Below are 11,151 nucleotides of genomic sequence, written 5' to 3'. Positions count from 1 at the left end.
GTTGTACCGCCAGCGTAACATTTTCAGTTAAATTTTAAGGGTTATATCATTTTGTGTGTTCTGTATTTACATTACTTGTATAATTTACTATTAAATTAAGAACTTAAACATTTAAAAGTGGTTTGTGTGATTTTTGCTATTGGTACCTTAGGGAGTTTGTACCGCCGGCATAACATTTTCAAGAATTATATGTTGTTATTATGATCCTCTTGAGAGTTTGTACCGCCAGCGTAACATTTTCAAAGAATTATCTGTTGTGATTATGAACCTAAGAACTTAAACATTTAAAAGTGGTTTATCTTCCTTTTTTTCAGTGTGATTTTTTCTGTGTGATTATGCATTTTGGAAGTTTGTACGGCCGGCGTAACATTTTTAAACAATTATCTGTCATTGTGTATTTTCTGAGAGTTTGTACCGCCAGCGTAACATTTTCAAAGAATTATCTGTTGTGATTATGAACCTTTGGGAGGTTGTACCGCCAGCGTAACATTTTCAGTTAAATTTTAAGGGTTATATCATTTTGTGTGTTCTGTATTTACATTACTTGTATAATTTACTATTAAATTAAGAACTTTAACATTTAAAAGTGGTTTGTGTGATTTTTACTATTGGTACCTTAGGGAGTTTGTACCGCCGGCGTAACATTTTCAAGAATTATCTGTTGTTATTATGATCCTCTTGAGAGTTTGTACCGCCAGCGTAACATTTTCAAAGAATTATCTGTTGTGATTATGAACCTAAGAACTTCAACATTTAAAAGTGGTTTATCTTCCTTTTTTTCAGTGTGAATTTTTCTGTGTGATTATGCATTTTGGAAGTTTGTACCGCCGGCGTAACATTTTTAAACAAGTATCTGTCATTGTGTATTATCTGAGAGTTTGTACCACCAGCGTAACATTTTCAAAGAATTATATGTTGTGATTATGAACCTTTGGGAGGTTGTACCGCCAGCATAACATTTTCAGTTAAATTTTAAGGGTTATATCATTTTGTGTGTTCTTTATTTACATTACTTGTTTAATTTACTATTAAATTAAGAACTTAAACATTTAAAAGTGGTTTGTGTGATTTTTGCTATTGGTACCTTAGGGAGTTTGTACCGCCGGCATAACATTTTCAAGAATTATCTGTTGTTATTATGATCCTCTTGAGAGTTTGTACCGCCAGCGTAACATTTTCAAAGAATTATCTGTTGTGATTATGAAACTAAGAACTTAAACATTTAAAAGTGGTTTATCTTCCTTTTTTTCAGTGTGATTTTTTCTGTGTGATTATGCATTTTGGAAGTTTGTACGGCCGGCGTAACATTTTTAAACAATTATCTGTCATTGTGTATTTTCTGAGAGTTTGTACCACCAGCGTAACATTTTCAAAGAATTATCTGTTGTGATTATGAACCTTTGGGAGGTTGTACCGCCAGCGTAACATTTTCAGTTAAATTTTAAGGGTTATATCATTTTGTGTGTTCTGTATTTACATTACTTGTATAATTTACTATTAAATTAAGAACTTAAACATTTAAAAGTGGTTTGTGTGATTTTTACTATTGGTACCTTAGGGAGTTTGTACCGCCGGCGTAACATTTTGATTATGATCCTCTGAGAGTTTGTACCGCTAGCGTAACGTTTTCAAAGAATTATCTGTTGTGATTATGAACCTAACAACTTAAACATTTAAAAGTGGTTTATCTTCCTTTATTTCAGTGTGATTTTTACTGTGTGATTATACCTTGCTGGAAGTTGGTACCGCCGGCGTAACATTTTCAAACATTTATCTGTCTATGTGATTATGAACCTTAGGGAGTTTGTACTGCTGGCGTAACATTTTCATTTTCAAAGAATATTAAGTTTTTATTTTGAACCTTTGGGAGGTTGTACCGCCAGCATAACATTTAAGTTTCAGTTCAATTTTCCTGTCTGAATGTAAGATGGGTTGTACTGCCAGCGTAAAATTGTTTGTACTTTCTTCAAAAAAGTGAGAAAAATGTGGGTTTATTTTAAAGAAATTTCCTTTAAAATGACCATTTTAAAAGGGATTCTGTGGAAAATCCCTTTTTAAAATATAATCAATTAAGACAACTTATTGAAGACCTACATACAGGCACAAATAACACCTATCCGATATTTTAATATTGGCATTGTGTTCAAAGTTCTTGTTTGACTGTAACCAATTGAACATTGTATGATTATCAAACGCTACAAGTTCCACCGTTTCGAAACGTATGTAAAAAATGCTCATTCAGTTCATTGCGTGTATTATATACAATACCAACTGTAGTCTAAGGCATAGAGTGTAACGCTCAGTTAAGCATATGAAAATGTTTATTTAAAATTCGAGTTCGAAATGCTTTTCTTATGTATTACATTATGCATAGTGATTGATATTGACAAACAGAGGTCACAGTAAAATACGCAAAACACAAATGTGTGTACACGAATCATGTTGTATATTTCGCTCTCCATTCATAACAGGTTTTTAATAGATCTAGAACATGTATTATTATATGGTGCACAGGCTGTACCCATACGACACTTTATGAGTGTATGTTATTTTCTTGCTTTAAAGATATCTTATTCAAACATAGATATGCTGCAAGCAGAATAATATAAACTGTCCTGGCTAATAGGAATGCTTTATTAAATAAGACCTTTTAACAAAAGGCGCTACTCACATGGCAGGTACTCGCATTTAAAACGTTTAATTAAATGGTGTGCAAAAGGCGTGAAATTTAGTCATTAAGAAATGTAATGATGCTACAGTAGCACAAGGTCTTGAAAGCAAATACATGTATTTGAATGGAGAAATTGCTCTTAAATAAATAAGCTTTTATTAAGTTTGCATTTTGTTTTTTGTTATATTGACCGAATTCACTATTTCATCAGTATTAGGAAGACCATACGCATCAAAAGAAGTAATTCAATCAACATTAAAATAAATACGAAGATTGAATTACTAACTAAAATACAAGAGAGAAAATAATTAACTTGACTTTTTCAACTATATAATAATTTTCACTCATTATGTAGCTAACGCACTGTGGAACGAGGTCAATGAAAAATATCATGTTAATCGTGTATGCGATACTTCTTACACCATATATTACATATGGTGCAGATTTTACTTAATCTTAATTAAAGGTAAAGAAAATCACAATTAAACTCAGTATTACATTGAACGGTTTATAATAATAAGTGTACATGTAGTAACACTTTAACGTTTTGTGTTGTTTGTCAAGTGATGCTTATTAGCTCGCAGTTACCGCGGTTTCGTAACAGTGGTTAATAATTTTGCTCAGTGGATGCAAGTCGGTTAGAATGCAAGTTACGAAAATACTCAACGATGGTGGAATATATTTAACATGATAATACATTTACAAAAGGTAAATATTATAATTGCATTGATCAATATATGTTCAGATTACGATGCCGCCTGCTAAAATACTGACCTTTACTACTTTATAGTCTGTAATTGCTAGGAAAAAAATCGATAACAGCAATACAAACTATAAAACTTCATACAACTGACAGAACTGGTGAGCTCGCCGTGTAAAGTATGTTATGATCGATTCAGCCCCCAATGTCATCATCGTCAATGTTATTTGTGCCGCGTATACATAAAAAGGTAGAAGACAACAGTATCATTACATATGTAGACGATGATGTTACTGCGTTATTATCATAACTGTACTAAGACTCTTTATTCACCACCAGTTGGTGGCATTATAAGTTCGTATACTATTTATATGCCGATGGAAGAAATGCCGATAATGTATTTAGTAATATAATTACCATACCATATGGTTTGTAAGAGGCTTTTAGTAAACTTATATTTGTTATTACTCTTAAACTGGATGTTCCAATGTATACTTAGTTATTGTTTGCATTTTATTGAGAATCCGAACAGCATTGATACATATGTAAATAAACCGTTGCTGTGGTGTTTTGAATCAACCATACTCTTAAAAACATGATATTATGGCCGTAAAGGAAATACTTTTTCCCTGATGAAATTGTCGTTGAAGAAAATAATGCTTTGCTTCAACCACGTTGTTAAAAAGTAATACGTTCCCATAATGCTTAGAGTAGAGGTGCTCATGTCCGTTATACCGATGTGGACACACAACGCATTAAGTATTATATTATAACAACGCAGATAACATTCTGAACATAACATACAATGACACATATTGTGCCACATTATGCAATGTTCGATAGTGAAACACCAACGATTGCAGTATGAATGCATCTCCTTAGATTAAATTAGATTTAATAACTATGTGTTCAACTCAATTGATGTTTAATGTTCGCAATAAAGCTAGGTTAAAAGACAGCTGCGCCGATTGAAGTAACACTAACATGTACCGTTTTGCTTTTCTTACTCAATCGCTATCTGCCTGTTCAAGAGTATGTTGCAGGAGCTCTCAGAGGGACATCGAGCATGATTTGTGCCACATTTTTCAGTTCAATATGTTGTATACCAATTGATGTTCATACCATTCAACCAAACATTCTTAGACGTTAGTCTTAAAGTAAAGAATATTTTTTAAATTTCAATATATAAGGATATGTTACAACCCGTTTTGCAATAAACCCGTTTTGCAATAAAATTATTGCAAAACGGGTTGGAGTGTCTTATTGCAATTTTTTTTTTAAACAACCCGTTTTGCAATAAACCCGTTTTGCAATAAAATTATTGCAAAACGGGTTGGAGTGTTTTATTGCATTTTTTTTAACAACCCGTTTTGCAATAAACCCGTTTTGCAATAAAATCACCACACATTTATTTGCAATAATTTCATTGCAAAACGGGTTGGAGTGTCTTATTGCAATGAGAATTTTGTATAACAACCCGTTTTGCAATAAACCCGTTTTGCAATAAAATCATCACTCTTGTATTTATTCAAATGGATTGGAATAGTTAAAAGTGATGTTCAAATTTTGTATTTAAATAATATTGTTTTAAAATAGACAAAACTGTGAGTTAAAACTTAAAATTAAAAAGCATGGAAGGTGGTGAATTTCGAGATTTAATACGATAAAACAAAACAGAATGTGTGTCGAAACGTGTTGAAGTGTCTTCATGCAACGTCAGTTGTGAGTTACAAACCGTTTCGCAATACAATCATCACATATATACTATTTGTTTCAAATTGATTTGAAACGGCATAAAGTAAGTTTAAAATGTCGCCTGCAAGGTAAATATGATAAAACTAGGCTGAATGTATATATTTATGAAGTGATTTTCACCAATTGGGGAATTAAATTAAGACAACCCAGAAGTGCAATAATTTTATTGCAAAACGGGTTCGAGTGTTTTATTGCAATTTGTAATTTGTATAACAACCCGTTTTGCAATAAACCCGTTTTGCAATAATTTTATTGCAAATCGGGTTGGAGCGTCTTATTGCAATTTGAATTTTTTATAACAACCCGTTTTGCAATAAACCCGTTTTGCAATAATACAATGACACGTGTATTAATTAATTCAAATTGATTGTAAACATTAAAAAGGAAATTTAAAATATCGTTTTTTTTTTAATTTCCAAATATGGAAAAAACTGTTAGTTTCCACTAAAAAGTAAAAAGCATTGAAGGCGATGCATTTCGAGATTGAATGCGATAAAACAATACAAAATGTAAATAGAAAGTGTTTCAACCTATTTAGTACTGAAGTGAAGATAACGCCGAAATGCAATAATTTACTGAAAAAACGTGTTGAAGTGTCTTCATGCAATGTGAGTTGTGTGTAACAAACCGTTTCGCAATAAAATCATCACATATATACTATTTTTTTCAAATTTCTTTGAAACGGCATAAAGTAAGTTTAAAATGTCGCCTTCAAGGTAAATATGATAAAACTAGGCTGAATGTATATATTTATGAAGTGATTTTCACGAATTGGGGAATTAAATTAAGACAACCCAGAAGTGCAATAATTTTATTGCAAAACGGGTTGGAGTGTTTTATTGCAATTTGTAATTTGTATAACAACCCGTTTTGCAATAAACCCGTTTTGCAATAATTTTATTGCAAATCGGGTTGGAGCGTCTTATTGCAATTTGAATTTTTTATAACAACCCGTTTTGCAATAAACCCGTTTTGCAATAATACAATGACACGTGTATTAATTAATTCAAATTGATTGTAAACATTAAAAAGGAAATTTAAAATATCGTTTTTTTTTAATTTCCAAATATGGACAAAACTGTTAGTTTCCACTAAAAAGTAAAAAGCATTGAAGGCGATGCATTTCGAGATTGAATGCGATAAAACAATACAAAATGTAAATAGAAAGTGTTTCAACCTATTTAGTACTGAAGTGAAGATAACGCCGAAATGCAATAATTTACTGAAAAAACGTGTTGAAGTGTCTTCATGCAATGTGAGTTGTGTGTAACAAACCGTTTCGCAATAAAATCATCACATATATACTATTTGTTTCAAATTGATTTGAAACGGTATGAAGGAAGTTTAAAATGTCGTCTGCAAGGTTAATATGATAAAACTAAGCCGAATGTATATATGAAGTGATTTTCACCAATTGGGGAATTAAATGAAGACAACCCAGAAGTGCAATAATTTTATTGCAAAACGGGTTGGAGTGTTTAATTGCAATTTGTAATTTGAATAACAACCCGTTTTGCAATAAACCCGTTTTGCAATAATTTTATTGCAAAACGGGTTGGAGCGTCTTATTGCAATTTGATTTTTTTATAACAACCCGTTTTGCAATAAACCCGTTTTGCAATAATACAATGACAAGTGTATTAATTAATTCAAATTGATTGTAAACATTAAAAAGGAAATTTAAAATATCGTTTTAAAATACGCGCGAGAATGTACCACTAAATATCACCCTTGTGTAGGTTGCCCAAAAGGCGATATATCGTGGTAAATATCGCGTGTCGCTTCGTGTATCGCGCAAAATATCGTGTGTGGCGCAAAATACTGTGTGTCGCTTTGAGTATCGCGCAAAATATCGTGTGTCGTGCAAAATATCGTGTATCGCTTCGTGTGTCGTGTGTCGCCCTTGATGAAAGAAGGGCGGGATTGTAGATGGCACTATCCGGATTCTGTAGGTAACTTAGATGTTTGTAGATACAAAATGCTCGTTGTTGTTGGTTTTTTTTGCATAATTATTTCCATTTTACGGTATCTATTCAAACGACACATGAACACTAACGTGGTACCATTTTAGTGTTCGTGTGTCGCATGAATAGATATATTTGCGGGAAATTAAAATGGAATTAATTGTGCCACAAAAACATAAAAACGGGCATTTTGTATCTACAGAAATCTATGTTACCAGACCACATCGGGCGTGGAAATTTCGGCAATTGCTAGAAGGAACACTGATTTTAAATTGTTTAACTTTATTTTCCGAAATATTGTACGAAATGTTCGTTGATTTTGAGCAGTAATGGGGCTTTAACAAATACTCACATGTGTCTGGTGAGATCCTCTTTTCTTCTAAATTGCTTCTCACATGAATATTTTGACAAGCCGAGGTGCCTGTCCTCGTGCAGTTTTAACCCCCACTTGGTTTTGAGGGCATCCCCACAAAAACGACACACAGGTGACATAACTGAATTACATGTTAAATATACCGATTAAACACAAACGGTATGCATCATGTTAGGAATTTTTACACAGCTAATGTATAATGTAAACACAGTATTCGAAGATATAGACCTTAAATAGCTTTTAAGAATATAACTTTTACGGGGTAATTATTTCGTGTTACAATTAGCAATTCGAAATGAATAATAAGATTTTAAACTTCAAAAAGTCGCAAGTAAAATGTAATGTATACATACATTTACTATTCATAACAGCTGACGATTGCTCTTGGGAAATTAACATGAACAACACACACACGCGTGTCGCGCTCGCACCATATCATTTACCATGTTCGTTCATAAACGTCCAATTCCAAAGGAACTGTTTCACTTTTCTAGGTATTTATTTATACAGCACAGTTGCAGTTCTTATGTGTGCGTGGTAATAAATACTATCAAGCTTCTAAATCTTACTGTTTTGAACAGAAATATAATACTTGTTAAAGTAAATGTCATTATATTAGTTAACATATTTATGGGTGTGTCTAAAAGGTGGAAGGACCGCCTGCATATATATTCGTCTACTGCCGTTTGCATTGTTTGGCTACTGACGTTTGCCATTCTAAAATGTACTACTGACGTTTGCCATATTAGATTCTACTCTTTAAACGTATATTTATTATCCGAAACATATTTTCGAAAAACTTGGTAATATATGTTCGTCCGGTAACAAATAGATAGTTATGTGATCGTTTATTTTTGTAAACACCGACTCTTTGTGTGTTTAAATACGTTTGCTTCTACAATGAAAATTTGTGTCGAAGTGTTCTCGAAAACCAAAGCAACACACACCACACGTGATATACCGATCGCAAGCTTTATGCATGCTTTATTGCCTGCACCAGGTCGTATGAAAATCAGAGGACAATCAGCAGAGATATTGACAAAAACCTACCTGGTGTGGCTGTTATCCTTCGTAAAACGCCTACTGACGTTGACTTTTGGGGCCTCGTTACAGTTTTTGTTCATTCACAGTGTCCGTATACATTTGGAACTTCCTGAATACATTTTCTGATCAATTTGAATCAATTAGTATATATGTAATGATATTCCTGAAAACCGCGTTGTTATAAAAAAAAATCACATTGCAAAAACACACTACAATAAACAAATTGAATTATGGGTTTTCTTCGCATAATTCCCATTTTTTTGGAAATCATTTTCTATAAAAATATTGTGTTGTTTTATCATATTTTCTGCTGCATTTAATATCTTGCCATGTATTTTATTATTTGGGCAAATCTTACAACCTGGTCTTAATATGTGTTTAACTTAAATCCGTACATACGACATTTGAAATGTTCATTTCAGAGTTTCAAATCAATTTGAATTAAATAATACATGTGTGATGATTTTATAGCAAAACGGGTTGTTATACAAATTACAAATTGCAATAAGACACTCCAGCCCGTTTTGCAATAAATTTTTGCAAATAAATGTGTGGTGATTTTATTGCAAAACGGGTTTATTGCAAAACGGGTTGTTAAAAAAAATGCAATAAAACACTCCAACCCGTTTTGCAATAATTTTATTGCAAAACGGGTTTATTGCAAAACGGGTTGTTTAAAAAAAAATTGCAATAAGACACTCCAACCCGTTTTGCAATAATTTTATTGCAAAACGGGTTTATTGCAAAACGGGTTGTTATAAAAAAATCAAATTGCAATAAGACGCTCCAACCCGATTTGCAATAAAATTATTGCAAAACGGGTTTATTGCAAAACGGGTTGTTATACAAATTACAAATTGCAATAAAACACTCCAACCCGTTTTGCAATAAAATTATTGCACTTCTGGGTTGTCTTAATTTAATTCTCCAATTGGTGAAAATCACTTCATAAATATATACATTCAGCCTAGTTTTATCATATTTACCTTGCAGGCGACATTTTAAACTTTCTTTATGCCGTTTCAAATCAATTTGAAACAAATAGTATATATGTGATGATTGTATTGCGAAACGGTTTGTAACTCACAACTGACGTTGCATGAAGACACTTCAACACGTTTCGACACACATTCTGTTTTGTTTTATCGTATTAAATCTCGAAATTCACCACCTTCCATGCTTTTTTATTTTAAGTTTTAACTCACAGTTTTGTCTATTTGAAAACAATATTATTTAAATACAAAATTTGAACATCACTTTTAACTATTCCAATCCATTTGAATAAATACAAGAGTGATGATTTTATTGCAAAACGGGTTTATTGCAAAACGGGTTGTTATACAAAATTCTCATTGCAATAAGACACTCCAACCCGTTTTGCAATGAAATTATTGCAAATAAATGTGTGGTGATTTTATTGCAAAACGGGTTTATTGCAAAACGGGTTGTTAAAAAAAATGCAATAAAACACTCCAACCCGTTTTGCAATAATTTTATTGCAAAACGGGTTTATTGCAAAACGGGTTGTTTAAAAAAAAAATTGCAATAAGACACTCCAACCCGTTTTGCAATAATTTTATTGCAAAACGGGTTTATTGCAAAACGGGTTGTAACAAGGATAGCTATAATTTTGAGACAAGTTGGCTTGAACCACCTCTATCTAAATCATTCTTTATGTAGAACATGTGCTTAATGACAAAATAACCATTGGAAACCTGTCTATATTCAAACCATGAATGTGCCTTAACTCTAAGTCTATTATTTACACTTATAATCATATCGTAAGCGTAAACATTATCAAAGAATCTTTATTTCAGGGGACATGAACATACGCACACACACACACTTCACACTTGTCTGATGTGTATGTATTTTATTAATAAAACATATTCATTATGAAGCTTAAACCGAAATTGCAAAATACATTTTCCAATACAAATATAGTATAATGCAAAGTGGCTTCAACTAACACATTATATACATACTGCCTGTCCATGTGCTTAATTATTGTATCGTAATAACGAAATAAGGTCAACCTATAAAAGGCCTCTGTTTATAATGAACACACAATCACATCTGATTGGAATTTACAATCAATATGCAATACAATGGCATTTTGTCAAATACTTAAGCATTCGAAATTCACCTACCACAAAGGTGTGTACTTGTACCTAATTTAAATTGAACAAGAAACAATATCGGTACACATTTAAGGAACACCAGCGGCGGAATCTGAAGAAAGTCTTATTGATCGCATGTTGTCCTTAAGAAGAGGTACGTGGCCAATTGAATAAACGGATATCACTTGATTTAAAGTGCTTTCTTTCAACAACAAAATAAAATGCGTTATTGTTGGTCGGAATGTATTTTGGAACCCTACACTATTCCGATGCTTCTAAGAGACCTATCCAAGGCGGTAAGTCCGTTTTAAAGAGTGTGTGTATGTTAAGTGTTTTGTAGTTTATGCATATATTGCCCTTTATTGTATATGTTATTAACAATTAAGATGATCGAGCAGTGTCGCATCATTTCATCATACTCGACTTAAATGTTTTCTCTTTTTAAAATTTAATACGTTCACGGAATCTCTTTGTTGTATTTAATGAGTCATGTGCAAATGAAGTGACCGCTTATACGAATTAAA

At 32.3% G+C, this 11,151-nt stretch overlaps 1 long non-coding RNA gene across 1 annotated transcript; it reads left to right on the top strand.

Annotated features, from left to right (window-relative positions):
- Positions 1–400: 400 nt before the first annotated feature.
- On the top strand, positions 401–1,515 carry LOC127839318 (uncharacterized). The gene is made up of 2 exons (XR_008030287.1): positions 401–469; positions 1,408–1,515. It is a non-coding gene; the product is annotated as an uncharacterized LOC127839318 (long non-coding RNA).
- The last annotated feature ends 9,636 nt before the right edge of the window (positions 1,516–11,151 follow it).

This window comes from Dreissena polymorpha, chromosome 7 (assembly GCF_020536995.1).
Source record: "Dreissena polymorpha isolate Duluth1 chromosome 7, UMN_Dpol_1.0, whole genome shotgun sequence".
In the NCBI taxonomy this organism is placed as follows: Eukaryota; Metazoa; Mollusca; class Bivalvia; order Myida; family Dreissenidae; genus Dreissena; species Dreissena polymorpha.
The sequence above is the reverse complement of the archived record's forward strand: the minus strand, read 5'-3'. Positions and strand labels throughout refer to the sequence as shown.